At 34.0% G+C, this 27,079-nt stretch overlaps 1 protein-coding gene across 3 annotated transcripts in view; it reads left to right on the forward strand.

Moving 5' to 3' along the window:
- Positions 1-27,079, forward strand: part of LOC145259827 (putative protein phosphatase 2C T23F11.1) — a 338,384-nt gene that overhangs the window by 41,569 nt on the left and 269,736 nt on the right. The window contains exon 1 of one of the 3 annotated variants that reach the window (XM_080117681.1): positions 15,770-15,919. The exons of 1 other annotated variant lie outside the window; for it this stretch is intronic. The gene's annotated coding sequence lies outside the window, so the exon portion shown is untranslated. Of the gene's footprint in view, positions 1-15,769; positions 15,920-27,079 lie in introns of those variants that run through there. One more of the 3 variants, XM_080117664.1, reaches the window with a different exon arrangement.

A 27,079-nucleotide genomic window follows, 5' to 3' on the forward strand; every position in this document is an offset into this window, starting at 1 on the left:
GCTAAGATGGAAATGAAGTTCCTGCCAAACTCCATCGCTGGAAAGGTAAAAACCTTTCATATGGGGTGGCATTCATGGCAGTACACAATAGGGATCGAATGATGTATAATGCAACAGGAAGGAGATTTTCCCAATTATGAATTGAACATCCATTATTTGATGCAGCCAACTGAACGGTCTACTAAATAATGCCATTATATCTTTCACATTGGCCATTACCCTTAGGGTTGTAGGGAGTTGTCCGGCTTATAGCTACTCTTTGTTCCTGTAGAAATTGTTGAAGCTGCTCTGACATGAAAGAAGCCCCTCTGTCCGAGTTTATATAGGCAAGGACTCCAAAGATGGCGAATAGTGAGTAGAAGCATTGTATAATTGCAGTAGCCGATATGTCTGAGCAAGGGAAGGCAAAAGGAAACCATGAATATTCATCGACAACAGTTAATATATATCGGTTCCTTGTTTTGATTGGTAGTGGTCCATTAAAATCAAGATTGAGTCTTTCAAATGCTTGTGTTGTTTTTATTAAAACACCAGTTTTGGGTTTATGAAACCAAAGCTTTATTTCAGCATACGTTTGGCAGGAATTTGTAATTCTTTTTACATCCTCCACTGAGCAAGGCAAGTCTCTACACCTCACAGCATGAATTATGTGAGTAATTCCCGGGTGACAAAGATTGTTATGTAGCATTCAGAGTTTGTCTTTGTTTAATGCCGTACAGCATACTCTTGACAGTGCATCAGCTGTTAAGTTCTCCTTGCCAGGTCGGTAACTGACATCAAAGGAGAAACAAAATAGTTCAATTTTCCACCTTGCTATTTTCTCATTCTTTATTTTGCTTGTAGTCTTAGAGTTGAACATAAAAGCAACTGATTTTTGGTCAGTAATAAGTTTAAAGTGGTGTCCAATCAAGTAATGTTGCCATTTTTTTTTAATGCCTTGACTATGGCATAGGCTTCCTTTTCAATTGCAGGGTGTTGCGTTCAGCCTTTGAGAGGGTCCTTGAAAAAAAAGCTACAGGATGATCAGCTTGTCTCAAAGAAGCAACAATAGCACAGTCTAACACATCCGTTTCAACAACCAGAGGAATATTTTCGTCTATTGTTGTAATTGCTGATTTCGCAATATCTTTTTCAATCCTTTGGGTGCCTCAATGGCTTGACTGGATAGAGGAAACGTCTCTACTTGTTTTAATGGATGTATCTTTTCTGAGAACGATGCAATCCATTGGGAGTAGGGAGCAAACATTCCTATAGCACGTCAAAGGGAAGGCTGGTTGTGAGGGACAGGCATCTGGAGTAAAGGTTTCAATCGATCTGCGTCTGGTGCCATAAAACCTTTGCTTATGGTATACCTCAGCAGGTTTATTTTGTCCAGTCTAAATGAGCATTTGTTGTTGTTGTATTTGTTGAGATTTTAGTCGTGTTCCTTTTTATTATGGCCACATACTGTGACGTTGTCAATGTATGCAAATGTGCCTTCCAGTTTCTCATCCGTTATGATTTGGTCGACTATCCTTTGGAAGCTGGCTACCCTATTCGTAATGCCAAAAGGAATCCTGTGAAATTGATACAGTCGACCGTTCACCTCGAAAGCTGTGTATAGCTTGTCTCTTGTCTCTAATGGCGATCTGATGCTATTTTTCAAGTCCAGAGTGCTAAACATATGATATTTGACTATTTCACCTATCACTTCATTTACCCTGGGTAGTGGGAAGGCGTCCAAAAAAGTAAATCTATTTATGGTTTAGGAGTAATCTATAACCATTCTTTTTTTTTTATAGTTTTCAGAAATGGCTATAACTACCTTAGCCCTCCAGGGTGATTTGCTAGGCTCAATTATACTGTCCTCGAGTAGTCTTTTTTTATCTCAGAGTCAATGATTTTTTTTATTATTATGAGACAAACGTCTACTTCTCACTTCTATGGGTTTTCAGTTTTCAGTTAGGTTTTTGAAAAGTGACGGGTAATGGATTTTTGCTGTCACCAATCAAATTTTCAATGCGGGCATTGAACCGCCAAACGGAATTTCATTCTGTGAGTGTTGTTGCAAAAATTTGTGTCCCAGTATTATTTTGCAACAAAGGTTTTTCCTTACAGATAATTTAGTGGTTTTATAGGAGACGTCATTAAATAATAAGTCCACCAAACAATAACCATTTATTTGTGCAGACAATGACGTGTTTACCATTGTTACCCTGCTAATGGAGAGGACAAAATACAATTTGTTGATTTTTACCAAGCTTTCTTTGATAAAATTTTCTGAGCTCTCGATATCGAGCAGAGTATTTGTAGATCTCCCGTTAATTTTCACTTTTACAATAGTTTTTGAAAGTCAGTCAGGGGAGGCATCTAAAGTTGCAGATGTATTTTGACAAGTAACATTGTACAGGGTTTTAGAAGACTTGCATACCTTTGAAAAATGACCAAGTTTTCCACATTTATGACAACGAGTATCTCTGGCAGGGCATGAAACTCGTAGGTGTTTAGATAAGCCACAAAAATAACAGGTGATCCTTTTTAAAGTGGCAGTGACTGATTGTTCTTAAAGCTTTGTCGGACTATCATCATGAGGGGGGGGGGGCAGTAGGAACAGGTGGGTTTAGCACAGCGCCCATGGTATCTGGCTGCAAATAAGAACCAAACTGTTGAATAGCACATTCAAAGGTATAGGCTTGCTTGTAAGCTGTTCTAAGTGTAAGGGTTTTATTCTCAAGAAGACGTCTTACCTGAGAATTACATAAGCCCTTAATGAAAGCGTCTAAAAGGTGTTGCTTTTGGGTCTCTAATGCTGTCATTGGGCAGAAGTTGCAATCTTTGCCCAGTGTCCAAAGGCTCTTAAGGAAATGTTTAATGTTTCACCTGATTCTTTTTGGCAAGTCACAAGCAGGTGTCTAGAAACATCTCATTTTTGGCTTTATGTATGTAGTGCTCAATACATCAATTGCATCTTAGTAGGTAATGGAATCCAAGATAATTTTGTTGACTGTGTGAGATAGGTAGTTGGTTAGGAGTGTATGCTTATTGATAAGATGTCCCGGTTTTTCTGAATGTAGAACCTCAGTGAAATTTGTAAATGTTTCCTGCCGATGTTTCCAGCACTTGTCGGCTGAATCACTTTCTGGATCTGTGGTAAATCACCCCAGTCGCATAAATTGTTCCATTCTTAATTAAATAAATTGTAATAAAAACAGGACAAGAGATACTGTCTAGTAACCTTTTATTCAATTAAGAATCTACTACTCGTCTACTCGACAAACGGAAATGTACAGCTTTTATAGCTTGGATTATCAAAGAGGAGATAATCCATATTCACAACTGTCACTCCAGACTGGGCATGAAGCTACTTGATCTAAGGAGCTAAAACGAATGAAAAATGATTAATGTAAAGACAGGAGATGCTTTATTGGCTTTAGGTTATAGGTAGCAGAAAGACAGTTTCACAAGCCTAGTTCTTAGAAAGAAGCTATCGGAATAAGATGTATTACAAAGCATTTGACTAGTGAATTGATGAAGACCACAAGACTAACAAGGCAAACGAGCTGAAACAATGGAAGCAGGAAATAAATGATACAATTCTGAATAATATATTCCATAATAGTACTCATAGGAGAGACTGAGACTAGCAATATCACTTCTGTGTGTATGTGCGAGAGAAAGAGAGAGAGAGAGAGAGAGAGAGAGAGAGAGAGGGTGTAGTATATTGAACCATCTCACATGTACTTACACACTAATATTAAAGTGTTAACTGATATACATTTAAAACTTTATTGTCCGATATTGTCGTCGGGTACACATAAATCATTTTGTTAAAATATAACCCAAAAATAAACATAAGTAGCACAAAATTGGACAATATTACTAGTGGCATAATTAAGGCAATAGAATTTTTTTAGCAAGTTGATTAAATTTTACATCAATTTAAATGAAAACTATGGATAGAATGCAATGAAATTACTTTTTATATATGCCCAGATAATTCTTATTATTTGGTTTGTTCGAACTACTACTCTTATCTTGAGTGTTATTTTCACATTTCAGTTCATGTAAACTCTGACCTTCTTCCGATGCATCTTGTTGAACTTGAGAATCTGCATGGAACTTCAAATGGAACCCTTTATTTAATCCATAGAGGTAGCATGCATCCATGGCATAACGTTTAAAGTAGTTGATAAAATTCAGTTGTAAATGGTAATCTCCGGTTGATTGAAGGTTCAATCTTCAGTGCAATCAATACTCAAGCACACAATTGTGAATTACTTAGGACTTCTACCTGATCATGGCTGAAACAAAAACAAAAAAAAAAAAAGCATGCTACCTCCGTGGATTAAATAAGGTTTTAAATTCTATGTGGATTCCTGACTTCAATTGAAAAATCTCCAAGTTTGACAAGATACACCTGAAGAAGGTTGGAGGTTACATTGACCAAAACGTTTTGAAAATAACAGTCAAGATGAAAACAGTAGTCCAAATAATAAAAATGATACGAATTATCAATCTACATCTAAAAAATTCAGAAACATAAACAGTGATTATCGATCTCTCCCCTGTACCCCTCTCTCTGATCAGTGAATTGTAAAATAAACCTCTTCTGTTTTCTATTAGCTATGTCTTGACTTAGTCCTTTTGAAAGTAGAAATACAGAGCCTCGGTTTAAAGATGGCAATATTACAGTCTGGAAGAATCCTACTGAGAGAAGTTTTTGAAAGAATAGTTATCCTCATTCATAATGAAGTTTTTGTAAACATGCGTTGGATTCATACAATTTGAATGAAAAAGAAGTATGAAAAGCCGTGTTTTTCAACAATTTTTTGTGCTGTGACAAAATAAAAAGCTGTCATATGACGAAAACATCATATGGTACACTTCATTATACCAAAGTCATAAGACATGAAGTTTTTGCTTTTCATGAAATTTCTTCTAGACAAGGCATGAAGCCATTTGATGTAAGAAGTTAAAAAAGAAATTCTACTCCAAAGTTAAAAAAAAACAACTACCCAATGATAAGTGTTAGGTGGATAAATTTCAACCCAGACAACAGCAATTCTTCCCCCTTTGTCAAAAATATTGCTCATGGAATGTGAGGACTAAAGGATAAAATAAGGGAAGCTGCGAGTTATGAGGTTGCTTCAAATAAACTCAAGATTTAGTTTCTATTATCCTTAGGTACTTTGTTATTAAATACTTTATTCTTCTTTTTCCATTTTACTTCAGTAAGTTCTCCGAAATCATGAGGACCCTTACTGGGGCTAAAACCTGATTTCTATATGAAATACAATTGTATCCAAGTATTCAACCAAGATGATCCGCTAACTCTCAAACGTTGAGTTAGTATAAAACAGCAAAGAACACTAATTTTCTTCACACCCAATGGACGACTTAAATATGTTATAGTTTATTTTTATTGTAATGTTTTCTGAATTTTGCTGGATTCCAGGACAATAATTCATCTAGTCTGGTGGAGTATCAAGCTTGTTGCTGTTACTTGAGGTAGGAGAAGGTGCACAATTCCTCACATGAGCCAGTGCGATGTAGTCATACTATGGGGATCTTATCTGGATTTCCAATACAATGTTATTTTGAATATTTGGTCAGGGTTCACTAGTAGGGAGGAATATCTTGTACCCCTTTTCCCGTGTGAAGAGACTGAAAACATTAAATGATGGTGTCTATAGGCATTCAAATTTTCGCTCTTTTTTATTTTTTTCAATTTTCTTATCAATTTGTTTTTGTTGGGAATGGGTCATCCTACAAAATGCCAGATATTCGCCTGCTATTTTAGACACTCCAACATGGATGAGATTATTAAAAGTATATTTTTTTTTATGTAAGTGAGTAAACATACAATGGTTCATTACTCAAAAAGCTCTGCTCAGAATCATGGATACTTTTGACATAATATGTATGATTATAAAGACATGTAAAATAAATAAATAGATAAATAAATAAAATAAAAATAAAAATAACAGCTTCGTGATAATTTTCCCCCTACTTGGCCATTTTTATGCTAATATTCTTGGGCGAGTAGCTTTTGACAGATTAAAAAACATCATTTTGTGATGTAATCGATTTTAATATAAATATATATCTTACTTTCTTGATAATTTTTTCCATCTTTCTCCCCTTTCCCATCTCTCTTTAAATTATTTATCGCCTCCTCCCAATTCGTTCTCTTATTTATTTGTCATTCGCCTTTTGTGACGTCATCAACTTTCAGGTAAATATATATTTCTTCCTTGATTCATTTCGTGATGAGTTTTATTCTTTGAAAAGTTGCCAAAAACTACAATTCATCTTTTCATGTTAGCATCCATTTTGTAGGGGGAAAGAAATTTAAAAGAAATTAAATTCCTCTGCCTCAAACAAAATAATAATAAAAAAAGAAATAAAACACAATGACACCTCCTTCTCGTTTAAAATGCGCTGCATTTATTTTTCAACAAAATAACAAGATAAACAAGCAAAGTCCGATCGGTAAGAGTTCTTGTGAAATCATTGAGGTTAGAATATTCAAATTAGGTGAAAATCCTTTGTGGAATTACTAAGATTAAAAGGTCATGTTAGATGAAAGTCCTTTGTTAAAATAATAAGATTGGAAGGTGAAAGTCTTTTGTGAAAATAATGTCCTTATTTCTAAGTTTTTGTTTTAACTGGCGAAGGTCGCCTTATTCGAAAGTCCCACGAGGAAAGTAGTCCGTTGTTAGCAATTCTTATAGAAAATGTATGGAATGGGTGTGTGTGTGCATAAGTGTGGTTTTTTGATGCCCACATGGCGTGTGTAATTATGGTTTTGACGGATTTGAAAACGATGATGAGATGAAAACAAGAGACATGTTCTCGCATCAAGTTGGAGTGAAGAGAGAGAAAAAGAATGTTTGTTATATTTAAATACTTTTTGAATCGGATTCCAACACAAGATTGCTGCTGCTGATATTTGGTTTGGGAAAGCTTTAAAAAACAATCTTCTAAAATTTCTCATTGGTTGATATTGTCACGTGGTATTGTCTTCGCCTACGTCCGCTAGAAATATGTCCAATTTGCTTTTGTTGTTGTGAGAAAAGTGTGTGGGCGTATTTAAATTATGTTATTATTAGAAGAACTTATTTTTGTGCAAATGTGCGGGGAAATTAAAATCAATGAACATTCATTTATTTGCGAGCAAGCATGTGTGTGTGTGTGTGTGTGTGTGTGTGTGTGTGTGTGTGACAGCACAATTTTCAAGTAAATATATTTCTTTCTTCATAATACTCTATTGTTCAGGCCGGTAGCCATCACCGAAATAACTTGAAGTGTTCCTGGTGTAGGGCAACAAAATTAAAGAAATAAAAAATAAAAGAATTCATCTTTGCAAGCCAACAACCACCAGGTTTGAGATCACCACTGTCACCAACCTTCATCTGTCTGCCTCTCCCGGACCTAACCTGTCACCTCCTTTTATACATGTCTCCCGTGTGTGATTTCGCGTGACTTCCGCTATAGGCACCATCTTGATTTCTCGCCTTCTTTCGTCCAACCTCACCTGACACACACGTGGTAAGACCTCTGTTCATTTGATCTGTTTTTCCCTTTCTTTTTCTCCTTTCCTTCTGCTAACTTTAAACAACATAATCATTCATTATTTTTTATTCAATTACAAATCATTCCCACTTAATCATTAAATAACTATGAAGGTTATTTTTTATAATTCAGTTTTGTGTTATTATGACTGAATATCTGAAAAACAATTTGGAAACAATATTTTTGGCAGATTAATGGAACATTTTAGCCTAATGCTAGTTAAGTTTAATCTTTACATTAATAAAAGTGTGTGATCGATAATATTGAGCTCTCTAACTTAAACTGTTTGTTATATTTCAATATAAAAAACACTTGTGGTAGGTGTTAAGGTTCAAACAAAACTACCTACAAGCATAAATAAATACTAAACGTAACACAAGTACAATAGACAAATATTTATCGACAAACATGAACAAATGACAACACTGCAATACTGAATAACACAATAAAACATGACTCACTTCAATAGTGGGTTTACCGGCCGAGTGGGGGAATCAATCAGTCTAGAGTTCTACTCTGGTTCGTCCGACATTGTTTCAGGAGGAGAAAATTTACGTGCAGGCTCTACACATGTCCAAACTCTGTCTCCCCTTTTCAACGGACATTACTCCTTACTCTACACCATAACCCAGTGTTGTTCCTTTTATTCCCTACACACTGCTTTTATTTTCACAATAAAAATTTAAAAAATATTTTGTTTTTGTTCGCTTCTAGTTTTACTTCAAAAGTAAACAATTATAATAAAACAGAATACTCATAAAACATTGCATTTTGGGTATTTGTACAGTTTAAGCAAGACATTAAAAAAATGAAAATATTGAAAAAAAGTTATATTGTAAGTACTCATTATGGAATAAAGTTTTCATACAAAAAAAAAATCACTTAATTTGATCAAGTAGTTTTTTTACAGAGGAAAATCAAACTTTAATGAGATCAATCGTGTTTCATACATCTTGTTTTTCGCCGCTGATGAGGAGTGGGCAAGGGAGATAACTCCAATCACAGCTTAAAGTTTATCAAAACTTGACAAGATTATTTTGAAACATGTGCAGAAAAAATACCTAGATAAATATATATATATTTTTTCGCTTATTTTACAGAGTTTCTATGTCCTTTTTTAATCCTTTTTTTTAATAGGAATCACCACTTATCAAGGCATGGAGGCCACTCGAGGATAAGGGTTATAGATTGTACAGTAGTCAATGGGATAATATTGTAGTAATCGTTGGTAATGGAAATTTAGTAAATTGGATTACTTAAGGGAACGGTTCATCAAGAATTTGTTTATGTTGGACTTGAAGATAACCAAGTTGTAATCAGCTGGGAAGCAGGTAGATAGAAGAGAGTTCCACAGGGGTGCAGTTCTAAGAAAGAAGCTTTTTTCATGGAATCTACGTTTTGATTTAGGCACAGATAAAGAGTGGGGAAAATTATTGACAGTGGTTTCAGTTATACAAGTGTTTTTCGAGAAAAATTGGTGAAGTGGGGGACCAGAGATTGGAGCTCAGAGGAGCACTTGCCATGGAAATAATGATAAAACAAAGACAGGCTCACAACGTCTCTTTTGTGGAAAAGAGATTACAAGGAAGAGAAAAGGACATCCCCCACTAAGCTACAAAGTCTATTTTGAACTCTGTCAAGGCAGGATAAATTGCTTCTAGCAGCTCCTGTCCAAATGTGGCAACAGTACTCCATCCTTGGATGTACTTGGCTCTTATATAGGTAGAAAATTGCATCAGCAGTGAGATATCTTCTGGATCAATAGAAAGATCCCATCATTTTTCCAGCGACCTTTGGCAACATATGTGTTCCATTTCAGATCAGAAGTAAAAGTCAAACCCAGAAGCTTGTCAAAACACAAGGCCTCCCCAAGACGAGAGTCATTCATTTCAATTGATGCCAGATAGGAATCAGAGCGTCGATGATGTAAAGATAAAAGCTTGGTTTTAGATGCATTAAAAGTAACAAGCCACTTCTTTCCCCATTGTACCACGTGCCCAAGATCAGAGGCGAGAGAGAATCGGAGAGAACTTGGTCATTTACGGTCTTAGATGTGCTACCATAGATGGTAGTGTAATCAGCATAAATGTCTACGAATGATGTAAGGATGTGATTTGGAAGATCATTAATGTAGATCAGGAAGAGAGTTGGGCCCGGGATGGACCCCTGAGGGACTCTAGCATTAATACTGTGTGCTTCTGATTTCTGCCCATCAAGCATTACTCTTATGAACCTATCAGAGAGAAATGATTTCATAATTAAGAAGACATTTCCAGCTATACCATAGCTGGAGATCTTGTGAAGTAAACCTTTATGCCATACTCTATCAAAAACCTTTGATATGTCAAGAGCAATTGCTCTAGAAAGGAAGCCATTGTCAAGAGATTCACTAATCCTATAAGATATAACCGTTAGCACATCTGCTGTAGATCTAGTAGAACGGAAACCATATTGCATGTCACTAAGAAGGTTATTTCTGCTGAGGTGGTTGACTACTTCTTTATTTAATATGGATTCCAGCAACTTCCTCATGATGCATAGGAAACTTATTGGTCTGTTCTGAGAGGGAGATGACCTATCACCTGAGTTCTTAAATACAGGGTATACTGATGAGGTTTTCCAGGGTATTGGGAAGCAATTCTCCTTAAGACAACGCTTAAACAGTTTTGTAAGTATGGGAGCAAGTTCTGGTTGAAGCTTTTTTAACACTATAATTGGAATGTCGTCAAGGCCGGTTGCTTTACTGGAGTCAAGGTTCTTGATTAGCTTGGCGACATCATGCACAGATATTTGTATGCCACATAGCGTGTTGTCTGTTACAGGAGGAAATATTGGGGGTTGATGGCCTTCATCGCATAGGGTAGAATTAGCTGCAAAGTTCTTGGCAAACAGTTTGGCTTTGTCTGATGCTGATGAGATTGCCTCAGGTTCATTGATGATGGTTGTGATAGAGCATATGCTTCTGTTCAGGATTCTGTTTGCTATTTGCCAAAACTGGTGGGAACCAAGTTTCTGCTCAGCTACTTTGGATTTAATGGACTGAGCATATAACTCCCTTGCATTTTTTTTATTACTCTTTTACAGTGGTTGCTGGCAGTCCTGAAAGCAGCTTTAGTCTCAGTACATCTCTTACGTTGGTAGCTATGGAAAAAGTGATTTCTCTGCGCAATGACAGAAGCACATTCTGGGGAGAACCATGACTGACTGTTAGATTTTTGCTGGAATTTTTTGGAGGGTATGAATCAGTCTATACCTGTAATTAACCATTCTGTCAGGTCTGATAGTATAAGGGCATGTTCTTTTTAAACATGGAACGCAGAGGTAGATCGGAGATAAATGTATGGAAGCAATCCCAGTCAGCCATAAAATATCAATATACTGTACGATGGAGTCGTATATCTGAGGACTTCTTACATTTCATTTTTATCTTAACTGATACAACCGTGTGATTGGAAGATCCCAGAGGAGACAGAATGGAAGATGAGCATAGCTCAGGGCAATTTGTTAGAAAAAGGTCTAGAAGGCTTGCATACTGACCATTAGTATCAGGCACATGAGTGGGTTCGTGAGCAATCTGAGTGAGGTCATAAGCATTGGAGAAATCATGACAGAACCTCCACTCATTATCTGTCTTGTTTGAGTGGGTCAACCGTTCCACATTGTGGACATTGAAGTCTCCACAGATGTGAATGTTAGCCAAAGGATGAGCAGACAGGATGTGGTCAATTTTCTCAGATATGTTCTTAAAGATAGTAACTCCGCTGTTGTGAGGGTGATAGAGGGCAAATATAAATGCAGTGGTGTAAACAAGTACAACCTGGGAGCACATGTAGAGTAAATTAGGGTCTTCTCTGGAGATGTCCCTACCACATGGAAAGTCATCTTTGATGTAGGAATATATTCCATGCCCATGTCGATCTTGAGGGTCAGATTTGGATGTTAAGTTAGAGTATCCTTTAATTCCAAACTCATCTAGGAAAATACTTGGTCCAATGTCAGTTTCGCTTAGGAATAATAGGTCTGGTTCAGTATCCTGTAGTTAGATTTCAACTCATCTAGGGAAATAGTCGGTCTAATATGTCCGGTGTAATCTCCTGCAATTGGGGTTCAACCTCTGGAAGGTTGGAACGTAGACCTCTGATGTTGGAGAAGGAGACATGGTAGTGGGGGGTCTATGTTGGAAGATGGGGGTTCTAGGTTTATGCGTGTATTTTTTCTGGAGATATTTCATGATGAAGTTTTGGGATTTGTGGAACAAGTCGAAAGATTTGGTTAGAGCAGGGTAGAGAGGGAAAGTAACTTAATAATTTTTTCGTTTAAAGGCATCTCCTCTCGTTCCCGGAAATAGGTAAATGGCGACGATACGATATCTCATTAAAAATTTGATTTTCCTCTGTTTAAAAAAAAAAAAAATACTTGATCAAATTAAGTAAGTTTTTTTTTGTATGAAAACTTTATTCCATAAAGAGTATGTACAATATAAGTTTTTTTTTTTTCAATATTTTCATTTTTTAATGTCTTGATTAAACTGTACAAGTACCCATTTTCGCAAGATTGGTGACAATCATGCGGGTGGGTTTCTAGCAGGATTTTGTTTAATTTTCGATTTTTTAACGATTATCGAGACTCGGCTACGGTTCTAATGAAGCCACCATTTTGTTTTTTGTTCCAACTCGGCACGCTTTATTTTTAAATTAAAAATACTTTAAAATTAGTTAAAACACAAAAAAACTTAACGTAAAACATTTATTTGTTGTATATTTATTTATTCACCCATTTTTTTTGTTTTGTTGGCAATTCTGGAACATCAACGGACTCAAATACTCCTAAAATGAACTTTACCCATCGGCAATATTTATTTATTTTTTAAAATGTTGTTGTTGTTAATGATGATGATGATCATCATCATCACCAGAAGAAGAAGAAGGAGAAGAAAAAGAAGAAAAAGTAAAACTGAAGCTAAGCAAATATAAATGTAAAATTAGGGTCTGGATTTTTAAATCTAACTCTGTCGCCCTGGAAACAAGTCTTTGGGCCGGGATCAAAGTGTAGTATCTGTTCTGCAGATGCTGCATTGCTGCAGTGCTGCTGCTGCACTTAAGATAATTTGTACCAGTCAATGGAGGGGAAACTCTCTATACTGGGACAATTATTATTTTTGGTAACCGGAGTGGGAGTGCCCCCTTTTTGCCTACTTTTAGGGGAGCTGGTTTTTACCCCACATTAAAAACGACCCTGTGCCTAATTTGCTTTGGTGGGGGAGCAAATAAATACAACAAGTCTTCTAAGATATGGGTAAACGTAGTTAGTATTTATTTGACTTCCCAGAATAGTGAGACACAAGGTCGTTTATTTTTTTAATTTTTATTATTATTTTTTTTATGTGGATCACGAGCACTGTGGATTGGGACAAAAATAAAAATAAATTGCTCCAGTCTAGAAGGCTAATTTAGAAAGTCATTCTTAACATGGGGAGGGATGGCTTTGTTAACTCTCCCTTGCCCCTCACAACATTTAGATAATTAATTTGCCGACGGACGTTAAAGTGCACGTGTCGATTTCTCCTTTCTTCACTGGCCGTCCGAGGTCATTAAAGATGAAGTGTAGTATAAGAACAGACACTACACTTTGCTCCTAGCGAAAAGGAGCATTATATTTAACATTTCTCTTTTTTGAAAATCACTTTTTTGGAAGAAGTCGATAACATAAAAGCGAGTCATGTTTTTTAATGTCGGTTATTTCGTGTCATCTAATAATATAACTCTAGTTTCATATTTCAGTAGCACAATTCAACTTGTTGAATGTTGTGTAATGCGGAGAACAGCAACACTCAACAGGGTCTCATTTCTCAAATCAACCTTTTTTTTTTTTTGTTTGTTTTATCTTGCTAACTTTAACAACAATTAACAATTGCCATTAAATTTAAAAGCAGCGTTGGTTTCGCTTGTAACTGAAATTTCTTTTTTCTTTTTCGTTCTTGTTAAAATCGGGGAATGCAGTTATTTTATGTTTGACCAACTGCCGTTTCCCAGGTTACTCCAATGTTTTTTTTATACACACGAACAATAACACTGGCAATTGCGTGCTGAGGCACGACTTGCCAATAAAAAAAAAAAAAAAGGAAAAGGCTGGTGATGTCCGGGCTAACTGTTATGTCCTAGTGACTCAAGTATAAATTCTAGTACTGAAAAATATTATGAGAAAGGGAGATAGTTCACCCCCACCCCTTCTACATAGCACTGAACACTGCCACTATTGGTCTTTCGGCCTATCAATGTGAAGTATGGTTCGGTCAAGGTGCAAATACACCATTCTCCCAGGCATTACTCTCTCTTTCGGGGTGTGTGGGTGATTTGTTTATTGTTCGTTGTGCCATTAAAACAATTGGTAAAATAAAACACACAAAAGCAAACGAGTTCTAAAAGATATACCTAAGGTCGGAGGGTACATCAACCGAAACGTTGCAAAGATAATAACAACCAATATGAAAACACTTTTAAAAACAGTAGTCCGAATAATACAAATTACCAATCCTCATCTAAAAAAATTCTGAAACAATATTCTTTTTTTTTAGTTTTCATTTTGAAAGAAGGAACTCATCTAAATCATACTCCAAATCACTCAATGAGATTCTACGTTTTTAAGGTGATTACGTGTGAATACACTGGAAAACTTGGCGGGAATAAAAAACAAACAAAAACAAAAGCAGGTACTTCCCTTCACGGGAACGTGGACCCTGCGTAAACTGGTTTTAATTTAATGGTTGCTCCCTGGAGTTTTCTTTCACTTTCTTCGTATATATCTCATACACTTTTTTTTTTTTTTTAAATCGATCGTGTATTTATTTTATTTCAAATTTTAAAAAATTTATTTCTTTTATTATATTTGATTCATACTCTTATTTCGTGCTTGTTTGTATTTTATTTTCAAAACTTTTTTGAAGGTACTATTTGAGGAAAAAAAAAAACAAAAAACAAAATAAAAACATTATTTGAATGTGTATGAAAAAAAATACATGTAACAAAAAATAAATATATTTAGTGGGGGAAAATATAATAAAAACAAGTCAAAATAAAATGACAATAAAATAAAATAAAAACAAGCACGAAATAAAAGTATGAATCAAATTTAATTAAAGAAATTTAAAACATTCAAAAAATAAAATAAATACACGCTCGATTAAATAATTTAAAAAAAGTGTATTTATTTGTATACGAAGAAAACCCCAGGGAGCAGCCATTATTAACTCAAAACCCGTTTACGCATGTTCCACATTCCCCATGAAGTGCCCCCCAAATTCCCCCAAGTTCCAGAATAAGGAATCAGTTTTGTATATAAATTTGAACTAAGATGATCATCAATTATCGCGGCATTCTAACATTTTAGGGCAGTTAATTAATTTCTTACCACTAACCCTAAACCCGACATCTAATCGGTAAAACTATACAAACACCGTGACAACGAATTAACCCTACCCCTAAACCTAACCCTAACCCCTAACCCTAACCCTAACCCTAAACCCTAACCCTAACCGTAACGCTGTCACGGTGTTTGTATAATAATACCATCTAATCGCCTAAAAAATAGAACCGCTATCCTCAAAACGCACACTATATTTAAAAAAAAAAAAAAACAACCCAGTTTGGTTAACTGCCCTAAAACGGTAAAATGGCCCGGAAATGGGAGATCACTTTACATTAAATTCATATGTGAAATTGATCGACCCATTTAAAACATTTATTTTTCAATCAAGTACTGGAGTGTCCACTCGTAATCGCTTAAAGAAGTAGAAATATTTTCTTTTTGGGAAGAGGGGATAGCTGAGCGTTAATCTTCATTAATACTAAAACAAGAATAGAAGCTCCATCATTCCTCTTTTGGGATTTGTTCTCCTCTTCCCTTCGTAAGTCACCCTATTTTAAATAATGTATCCTTTGAAAAATAAACAAAAAAAACTCTCCCTTGCGTTTAATACCAGATTTGATGGCGTCATGATGGGTATGATATTCCCCGTGACGTATGGGCCTTTTTCGAAGGGACATTTTATTTATTTATTTTTTTTTTTTTTGCGCGTTTCTTTAGATCCCTCCCCTTCAAAACACATCTTCCGCCGCCAGTCTCCCACTCTCTTTTTTTCAGTATATCAAGTATACCTTCTACTTTCCCTCCTTATACCAACCAAATTTTCTCACTCTATTTATGAAACACTCTCTTTATATCAATTCCATAATAAATCCCCCTCTCTCTGAAAGCCTACATCATTTCGCGTTTGTCGACCAGCCAGGCGAATCGCTTATTGTTTCGCCTCGCAGACACTTGGTAGATTGGATATATACGTATATATAAACACATACATTCTTCGCAAGTAAGCTTTTTTTCTATCGATCTGTAACATTTGTTTGTATTAGCTTTAAAAAAAATTTTTTTTTTTTATATATACCTAAATATTTGCCTCATTTACGTTCGACACCAAACCTTAAAAATGTGGGACTAAAAAAGGAATTAACCAAGCCATGGTTTGAGGGAAGATGTCCCCACTTACACCAAATCGAAACATAACGACTCCTAATTATATATTTATTATTAATTTCCCTTTTAATAAATAAGATTGAATAAATATTTACGTCTAAATTTAAATTTTACGTATTTTATTGCGTTGAGATATTTATTAACAAGTACAAAAAAAAAAAAAAAATCAACGGTTGCTTAAATAACCAACACATGTGATCGCGTTTTCTATTCTTACTATTTATTTAGTTACTTGTTTATAACGCTAATTATGAGTTTATGCGTTGAGGAGAAAACTAAAGATCCCGGTCACCTTTATTCTATGAATATTTACATACTATTACTTGAAACTTTTCACCTACAAGAAATTGTAAATCCAAAGGAAATAAAACCGTTTTGCGTCTGAAAAGAAAAAAGCAGTTTTTTCTTGTTACAATTTAATTTTAAAATCTTAGGTTTTAAAGTTAAATTTTTTAAATGTTTTAAACCCAAGTTTCATTTTAAAATTTAATTTTTTTATGCTTCTATAAAACTATTACACTAGATCCCAATCGACTTTTACCGAACTAAAACTTAGGTTAGTACCACTCAGTGGTAATTTAGGGTAAAAAAAAGGTGCTAATGCACTTACTGATCCGCGCTATTTTTTAAAATCGTATTTCCAAGTTTAATTAAAGTTTTATGTTTTTTTTTTTTTTTTCAATTGTAAGGTTAAAGTACAGAATAGGTACAAAACACTCTCCCCTCTTCATTCAGCACGGATCAATAAGTGCATGAGTACCCCCCCCCCCAAAAAAAAACGTACACACACAAGCTACCCCCCCCCCCAAAAAAAAAAACAATACTGTTTAAATCTTGTGGAAATACTATCATTTTTGTTTTTTTGCCCCACCCCCACCTCGCTTCTCATAGAAAAAGTTTAGTTTTTTTTCTTTATTCACCCTAAGATCATGAAAGCAAATTAAAAAAAATCCAATCCTCGTATATCAGTCTTAAAAATTTGCTTTGGATTTTTCGGGTTTGTTTTAGGAGGGATGTTGGTATTTTTATTTCTTTCTTTTTTTTTTTGGGAGGGGAGGGGATTCAAATCTCCCTCGTTTTTGCTCATTTATAATTTGATTTTTTTGGGGCGGCCGGCCAAGTAAGTTTTATTAGTTAAGGTTTGTTATATATAGATATAGAAATATTTAACCACCTTCTCAAATCTCTGTGGACTGTAAAACCAGACCCGAATTTTCTTGCTCATACGACCCAATTTCGAATTCGTGGCATCGAAAAAAAAAGAAAAAAAAAACAAAATAAAAAACGGTGCTTAAGCACTGCTTCTCTACACGACTCTTCGGAATTTGAAAACTAAATGCTTTCAAATTCCAAAGGGTCACGAAAAGTAGTCATTTCTGTCATTGGAAGTTTTCGAACCTAATTAAATCGATTAATTTATGAATAAAAGAAAATACCAAGTACGAACCTTATTTTAAGAATGATATTTTTATAAAAATGCGGTTTCGATTAATAATTTAATGATCAAACCATATCGTAACATTAAACTTTCAAAGTCATCAAAAATAGGTACTTATCCAGATGTTGCTATTTTTTTTCTTTTAGATTGGATTTTCAAGTAAAAATCAATTTCACAGCATCTTTTTTTCTTTATCAAATTATTACGTGTAAGTATCTCTGTTAAGAATGGGTTTCTAAATATTTCAGCACACTCTGTATTCTGCATAGGTACAATAAATAAATAAATAAATAAAACATGAAAACAAAACTAAACAGCATAGTTGAATCGAAAGAAAATTGATTTTTTTTTTGTTTGTTTCACGCACAATCCAGCAAACTCTTAAGCACCCAAACCAAGTTTTATGAATGGTAAAGTTTAAGCATCTGTTTATTGTCAAATCTCAGTATGATGAATGAATTGAAAATCTTCAACTTTTTTCAGTCAGGAATTGTCATTCCATTTGATCATTGAGCCTTTTAAAGTCATCTTCATTTTTATAAATCGATCGTATAGAAATTGAATTTTTTTCTGAATTATTAGCTAATTAATTGAACTTGAATGCGTTTTACTACTACTCTGGTATTTTGTGTGTTGGGGGTGAGAAGATTAAAAAATCATTCACAAGAATGTTCGATGACTAAGAAAGATTAGTCGGAATTGATAAATTATTTTTAAAATCTGTTTTTGAGATTATTTTTTTTTTTACTAAATTATATGTAACAGTAAAATTTTTCTATAATTAAAAATGCCCCCCCCCCTGTTATTTTATTTTTTCACTATTTTTGACAATCAAAGAAAGGGATCGAGATATTGTTGTTTATGGGATATGCAAGTGAATGTTTTATTTTTAAACCGATCTTGCGAAATCTAACTTTTAACAAAAATAATATTAATATTTTTAAATAACATTTTTTGTATGAATATCTTTAAAAATTTAAAACTCGAAATTTCCATATTACCGTAAAAGCATGCAATTTTGGTCAATTAAAATTTCAAATTACACGATCGATCTCTATTTTTAAATATTGATATGACTTTCGTTAAGATTGGCACTCCTTTGTTTACAAAGCCATTCGATGGAAGTGACGTCAGACAAATTTTAAGGTATGGATAACCAACACTATATTCTTTTTCTTTTTTTTTTTTTTTAAGCAAAAATAGTTTTATTCAAGCAGTCTTTATTTGAACTTTTATAATAAAATTTATGATAAAAATATGTTTATGAACTGTTTTTCATCAAGCATCAAGTGTTGGTATTTTTTTATTTTTTTTTACGACCTGCTAGTGCTCCAGCGTAGTATAACCCCCCCTCAACCACCTCATGTTAAGAACGGCTTTCGAGGTTGGAGGGCGTTTATTCCGAAAGCCGTTCTTAACATGGGGAGGTAGGGATGTTTATAATATGCTGGGGCACGTCGTAGAAATTTACCAAAAAACAAACAAACAAAAAAAAACACCTGCTTTTTGATGAAAAAAGTGCATAAACATATTTTAGTATAGTTACCCATATATTTATTACAAAGGTTATAATTTTGTTATAAAAATTCAAATAAAGACTGAATAAAACTTCTATTTTTATATTTGCTTTAAAAAAGCTACATTATATACAATGTTGGTCATCCAACTCATCCATATCTTAACCCATTTATGGGTTTGTATTACTGTGCACATAGATTCGAAAAAGTTGTCAAAAAACAAGTATATAACAAATAAATGTTATCAAAGGCAGGATAAGTTATTTTTCTACCTAACTGGATATATTTTTCGTGTTTTTATTCAATGTAACATGTTTATTTAGCTCGAAAAACATACTGTTTACTGATGTATTGGAAAATTCAAAATGGCGCCCGACACTCTCTTTAACACGGTAAGTTCAGGAAAAGATGTTATAAATAATAAACTAGACAAAATACTGTTAGAAATTCGCTCATTATATGTTACCGTGACATAAGTTGACATATATTCGGTGTTTTTTTAATAGTATTTTGTCTAGTTTATTATTTATAACATTTTTTCTCAAACTTACTATGTTAAAGAGTGTCGGGCGCTATTTTGAATTTTCCACTACATCGGTAAACACTGCATGTTTTTCGAGCTAAATAAGCATGTTACATTGAATAAAAACAAAAAAAAATGTATCCAGTTTGGTAGAAAAGTAACTTTGCCTTTGATAATATTTATTTGTTATATATATATATATTTTTTTTTTTTTTTTGACAACTTTTTTGGATCTGTGTACCACTGTACCAGTAATACAAACCCCAATTTTTTTTTTTTTTTTTTTAAATAAACAGAATTTCTGTGATTTCAATGTAATTTTTTTAAAGAAATCATGGCACTTGTGTTGTGCATTTAACGTCCTCAAGCAATTTTTTTCCGCGTACGTGAAAGTTAACAAACTCGCCCCCGGGCCCCCCTTCTCGCCATGTTTCTAAATTTGCTGAAATTATTTTCTTTCCATCAATTTTAAATGCTACAACGTATTTTTTTAAATACGAAATAAACATCGTTTCCGACTATTTTTTTCCCCCTACCCATGATTATCAATGATCGTCACGGTGATTTCTTCCTATGCAGAATTCTAAATTGATGTTGAAGCGTGTAAATTCGAAAGTAATTTCTTATTAAAAGTTATCGTTGAAGTTTAAGTGAAGACTTGTTTTAGTTTTGCTTCTAAACCGGGGAGAAAAAAAAAAAACAAAAAAAAAACAACAAAAGAAAAAAAAAACAAACTGTGTTCGTGTTCGACCACGCCACTATTTTATTGTTGATCCAAATAAATTATTTTGAATTTTTAACCTAAAACAATTTTCGGGTTTGTTTTACAATCCATAAGAAAAAGTTGTACCAAACTTTTCTACCTAACTGAATAAAGTTTGTGTTTTTATTTAATGTCAAATGTTATTCTGTTGGAAAAAACGGTACTCATGCACTTATTGATCCATGCTGATATACTAACGTTATTATTTAAAAAGCCATTCTTAACATGGGGAGGGTGTTTTGTACCTTCTATACTTTAACCTTATAATTGAATAATAAAAAAAAAATCATAAAACTTTAATTAAACTTAGAAATACGATTTAAAAAATAGTGCGGATCAGTAAGTGCATTAGCACCGAAAAAACAAGTCGTGTTGAACGCTCTGTGCGAAGAAGAAAAAATATAGCCATGATATCTCTTCACGTCTTTGAAGTTTTGACAATAAGTTGAATAAAACAAAAACTACCCAATAAATGTTACCGTGACATTTATTGGGTGTTTATTTATTTATTTATTATTTTGAAGTCGAGACTTCAAAGATGTAAAGAGATTTCGCGGCCATTTTTTTCTTCGCCAAACGTAGCGTTCAACTAGGTGAATCAGAATTTTTGACACCCCTAACACGAAACTGTGAATAAAATATAAAAAACTCGTAATTTCTCTTTTAAAAGTGTGTTGTTTATTTTCTTTATGGATTATACTTCCAAAATAAACTATTAAAGTTGTTTTAAAAGTAATAGAAATATTTTTTTTTTAAAACCGTAATGAATTTTTCGAACTCAATATTTTTCAATTTTTAAACTTTAAAAATCTATCAATTTTTCTATTGATTCTATTTTTACGATATTTTCAGGGTCAATGTGAAATTTTATGTTCTTTCGAATAAACCGAATATAATATTTTAGACAAATGTTTTTTTTTAAATTCACGCCCCCCCCATTTTCAAGTGTCTATTAAAAAGTAAATAATTAATTTACTCACCGAAAAGTAAATAATTAATTTACTCACAAATTTAAGAGAAAATGTCAATAAATAATATATACAAATTTAAAACAAAAAAAAACGTAGTGATTTTTAGAATTTTACCTGTAAAGTTTGAAGTTTAAAATCTTTTTTTTTTTTTAAACCACGTTATTTTTTTTTATTTATTTTTTGTTTTCTTTAATGAAACCTTGGTCCTTGCTCCTTTAATTAAAAAAAAAATTCGGGCTTGAATTACATTTTTCGAGGAGCTTGGAAAGATGGGGTGGAATTATTCACTATTTTCACGAAATTACTGACACTGACACACCTAGCGTTCAACACTACTTGTTTTTCAAACCGAATAAACATTTTACATTAAATAAAAACATTAAGAACTTATCCAGTTGGGTAGAGTAAAAATTTTTTTAAAGCTGAAGAGTTTGAATAATTTAAAAATAGTTATATATAAAAAACATTGTTTATTTCACTTGCCTTGGAGTTGTAAATAAATAAAAAACAGACAATTTAAAAATAAAAAAAAAAATCAACGGCGGACGGCGCGCGACCCCCCCGTACCCCCCCCCCAATGTAAACAGAATTTTTGTGAAAAATTAAACAGTTCTGCTCGGTGTGTCGGCGCGTTACTTACGGTAAAACGGTGGGGGCGGAAAAACGGTAAATTAAACTGCAGAAGCAAAGAAGCACCTTAAATGTTGTACAAGTTCTATAATTGAATACCCCCCTAAAAAAAAAACAAAAAATAAAAATGCTTTTGTAAACCACTCGTGAAAACTAAATTTTTTTTTTTTTTTTTAGATCAATTAAAAAGTATCAAAAACCATGTAACACAGAAAAATGAACCACATTTTGTTGTTTTTAAAAACTTATTTCAAATGTCTGCTTAAAAATTCTTCCGCGATGTGACAAGTCACCTTACTACGCGCGTCCATGCGCGAACGCATCATGTAAGAATAGCATAAACGATGGCGGTGAGTTGGCACAAAATAGTGCGAAGGTTCAGGGGTTAATACCATGCAAACGGTAAATTTGCGACGGGTTTGAATATCAGATTAGTTGTCAGCGACCCCGAAAACCTTTAAAAAAACAAATTTTATTGGTCGGTGTTCTGTTGTAGTTAAAGTAAACATTTACCAAAAATGTTTCGCAATCGTGAAACACTAAAAATAAGTTTTAGTTATGCAAAAGACTGTTTAGTTAGGTTCACATTGGGTTTACTTACTTATTTGCAACGGATTTGCGTTTAAAATATATTTGATAGATGTAAGCGTTTTAAATTTACCCGTCTGTTGTATCAGCTAGGTATCTTACTCCCCGTGACTAAAAACTGGAGTGAACTGAACTGATTTTACTGAACTCTTATTACTCACAATCAATATTTACGCTTAACTTTTAACGCAAAACAAACGAGTAGGTAAACCAAAATAAATTGTTGACCAATTTCTCAACTGTATATCCTTTAAACCAATAGTGCCCCATAGTGTTATAGAATTTAAAGTTTATATTTGAGCACCGGTAAAATTCCACGTTCCTATATCATGTACTGTTGTGTGAAATTATTTCTGAATGAAACGCGGACTCATTGTCTTATTTCAACAATCCGTATTCGGCATAAGAACCGAAATTTAAATTATATCCCATCATGTAACTCTGTAAAGGGTGAATGGTGTACTGTATTTCAAGATTCCAAATCTACGACTACACTAAACAAACAAAAACTGATTGTATAGAATTGCATATAATGAGAACCAATAATTATAAATAGATTACAACACCAATGAAGAATCAGAATATGAGGAACGGTAAAAAAATTAGCAATTCTGTAGTAGTAGTAGTAGTAGTAGTATATTATTAAGCAAGATGTGTTTTCAAAATGTCATACTAGAAATATCTCCATGAACACATCGTGTAGCGTTAGTAACAATGAAAAACTATCTACACCCAAAATTTCGTTCAACATAAAAATCCAAAATTTGACCCGAAAAAGTTCGGAGGTTACATTGGCCGAAATTAATAATCATGATTTAAAAAGAATGCTTTTTTTTTTTTTTTCTTTTTTTTTTTTGTGAACTTGTAAAAAGTTTAGTCTTAAAACGAGACGCACTCAACTAGATTCAACAAGTGTTTAAACTTATTCGGATTTTTTAAAATTAGATTTTTATTTTATTTTTTAAACTGCTTGATTGCTTATGCTTGGATGATTTAGTTCAAAAGAAACATGAAATGTTTCGTAATTTTTAGGATGAAGATTGGTAATTTTATATTGCATTATTCAGATTACTATTTTCATTTCTGCCAATGTAACCTGATTTCAGGTACATTTAAAACTTTTTTTTCTTCTAATTTTGTAATCTTCTAGTCGAAAAGATGCATAGAGGTTACATCGGGCGAAATGTCGCGAATATAAAACAAAGATGAAAATTATAGGTTGAATAATCCATCTCGTATCCACTTGAAAACCTCTGACTGCGCACGCCACAAATTTAACCTCCCTTATATGTAACATGATGTAACTGTAATTTGATTTAATATTATTATTATTATAACTTTTATATCATTTAAAAGAAGCTTCAAATAAAGTAGTAATATTTTTTAAATTGTTTTATAGCGTACAAAAACATTGAAAATGCCAAACTAAAACCGTGTTTATATTATCGACGCTTTAAAACCACATTCATATGTAGTGTGTAGTGATCGTTTTGAAGCTGTAAACACCCTCGCAAATCTAGCAAAAATCAACTAATGGTCAGATTTTCATGAAATTTTCGATATGTATTCAATTTTAAATGAACTTATATTTTAAAAGCAGTTTTCATTAAATGAGGAGAAATATTTTTTATTAGGTGCTCTCTCTACCCCCCTCCATATTTCATGTTATGAAAACTAAACAAAATAAATTTAGGCCCATAAAAATTGCAACATTTTTTAAGCTGAAGAGTTTGAATAATTTAAAAATAGTTATATATAAAAACATTATTTATTTCACTTGCCTTGAAGTTGTAAATAAATAAAAAATAGATATAAAATTAAAAAAAAAAAATCAACGGCGGACGTTTAGGAAATTGGCCTCTAAATTCTACAATTTACACTTTTTTCTTTTTCACGTTAATTACATCGATTACAAATTTAACTTTCACACTAAAAAAAAAATTTTTTTAATAATTTTTTATGACTTATATCATCAAAGATCAGTTTTCAATTATAAGGTTCTACTAAATTGAACACTTACTTTGTGACCATCATCAAGAAAAATATCGCACAAACATCATATGGAATAAAATCAACCATAGCAAGTTGGTCGGTCTGCAGTTGGATGCCTGGAGAAGTGTCACCATTCTTCTGGTACCTTTCAGCTGAATGGATGGCTCAGTTCAGACCTGGTCTCCAACTCGAAAAGAATTGGTCGGAGGTGCAGTTAATTCTTGGCTTCGGAGGAAACTTTCCTTAAAGGATAGAGCAGAGGCATGTGCTATTGTGCCATGTGTGTCTTCCCTCTCAGCTTCTAACTTGCTGTATTTCTTCTGCTTGCAAAATACCTAAAGGTTCTCCAGCACTTCCTGTCCTTGTTTCTTTGGGATGGGAAGAGGCATTGGGTTCGCAAACAAGTCTGTGTTCAACATTCGTGTGAGGGAGACTTGGGCATGCCAGACTTGATGTGTTATCAAGATACTGAGAAATAGGCTTTCCTAAATCAGACATTGACAGAGGAATTTGCGTGGAACTCCATGGTTGATAGTGTCTTTCCTGACCTCATCCTTGATCATTCAGTCGAGGGTCGTTGTAAGCCAACGGGTGATACACAGTTCAGAGAGTGCCGAACCATGCTCAAGAAGCTTCCAATGACCTGCTTGTCAAACGTTTGGGGTTGTCTAAAGAGATCCACTCTCAGTGGAGGTGGGTGCCAGATTTGAGTCATCCCAACAACTCTTGAGTTTTCCTTGACCTAGCGATTGGACTGGAACATATCACCTTTCAACGTATTACCCTTCAATGCCATACTACATGGGTCTGGATTAGTGGATTCGTCTGGGTGTCTGTTGTGGGGCCCTAGCAGAAGAAATGCTGAACACGCCTTCTTTGAATGCAGCAAACTCTGGCAGTACTAGGGGTTTGTCAACGAGGTGATGGCTTGTATTGATCCCAAGCATCCTCATCCGTTGAACGTATCCTACATCATACACAATATCTGGCCACCATGGGACAGGGAGAGATGGATGGTGTTTCTTGCAATCTTGGCCATAGCAAGAATGGTGGTCACGTCTAAGGGGTTTAATCTTCTGATTAGTATCTGATCATGTTCTACAAGGATCAATTGAAGGTCAAGATCAGATGTGATAGGGAAAAAAATTGCATTTTGCAGTCTTCGAAAGAAGATGGATAAAAGTAGTGAATTTGTGTGCATGAAGAGGAGTTAAGTATGAGCACATGTTCCCTGCTTGAGAATGACAGATGATTCCTGGTCCTTTCAGCCCTCAGTCCTTGAAGTAAGCCTTTTATTTTCTTAGCTAGTCAAGTGAATGACCCCAATAGAAAAACCTCCAAGATGCATTCATCTTGGAAAGACATTATTTGTTCCCCAACTCCCCCACCCTATTTTTTCTTTTCCCATCTAGATTTCAGCCCAACTTAGATACCGACCTGTTTGTTTTCAGTTCCAAACAAGCCGGAAAACATTGAGCGGTCTATCATTTAGAAAGGGTTGGGAGGGTTTTTCTAACACCTATCTTTAATTTTTGGTATTTCACCACCCTACACTAATGAAATAAACTGTAAATAAAGGACTTTTGATCTCTATCTCTAGTTGTATAAGGCACTGTGTGTGTGTGTGTGCGAGCGAGCGAGAGTTCTTTGAAATGGCTGGGCTGATTTTTTTTTTTAATGAAATTTCACACAAATATACTTTGTGTCTGGGTGTGTTCTTAGATGGGTTTTGAAGCTGAATGTCTTTAATAAGTATTGAAAAATATTAGTCGGTAATTAAAAAAATTTGATTAAAGAACAACGTGTACGCCTTATGAAGCCTAACATCATATTTCTTGTAATTATTAAAGGAAATAAGCTTAGTCTTAGCAGCATTGAACGTTATCAACCAGTTACGCCCCCAGTCCATAACAGAGTAGAGGTCTTCCTCTAGTTTTAGAAATTTCCTTAGGTATATGTTCATTAGTTTTACCCTCGTGTCTGTTATAGAGCGTAGTGTCATCATCAAATATCCCTATCTCAGAAAATTTTATCAGAGAGGTCATTTATGAATATCAAGAATAATTAAGGTCCAAGGATTGACCCCTGTGGCACACCTGCATTTATATCATGTTGTCTTGATGTACGGCCATCAAGGACAACCTGGATTTTTCTCTTATCTAAGAAGGATTTGACCATGTTGAGTATACGTCTAGCAATATCATAGGATTTGATTTTCATGAAAACCATTGTGCTAAGCCCTGTAAACTGCGTTAGATATGTCTAGAGCTACTGACCTAGCTTCTCCTGCATTATTCAGTATTTGGTATATATGTTCAGATATTAGTTAGGATATCTGCAGTAGAACAGGTTTGTCTAAATCCATACTGCTGATCAGATAAAAGTTTGTCTGTGTGGTGCTAGACGTGCTTGATTGATTGAGGGCTCAAAGATTTTGGTGAAGAGAGGGAAGAGGCTAATGGGGCTATAATTGAGTGGGTCAGTTCTTCAGCCAGAATTCTTGTAAACTGGTCCAACAGGAGCAATTTTCTAGCAGCTGGGAAAGCAAGATTTAAGGAATTTTTTGTAGAGCTA

Source organism: Euprymna scolopes, chromosome 3 (assembly GCF_053919585.1).
Source record: "Euprymna scolopes isolate OS-2025 chromosome 3, ASM5391958v1, whole genome shotgun sequence".
NCBI lineage: Eukaryota > Metazoa > Mollusca > Cephalopoda > Sepiida > Sepiolidae > Euprymna > Euprymna scolopes.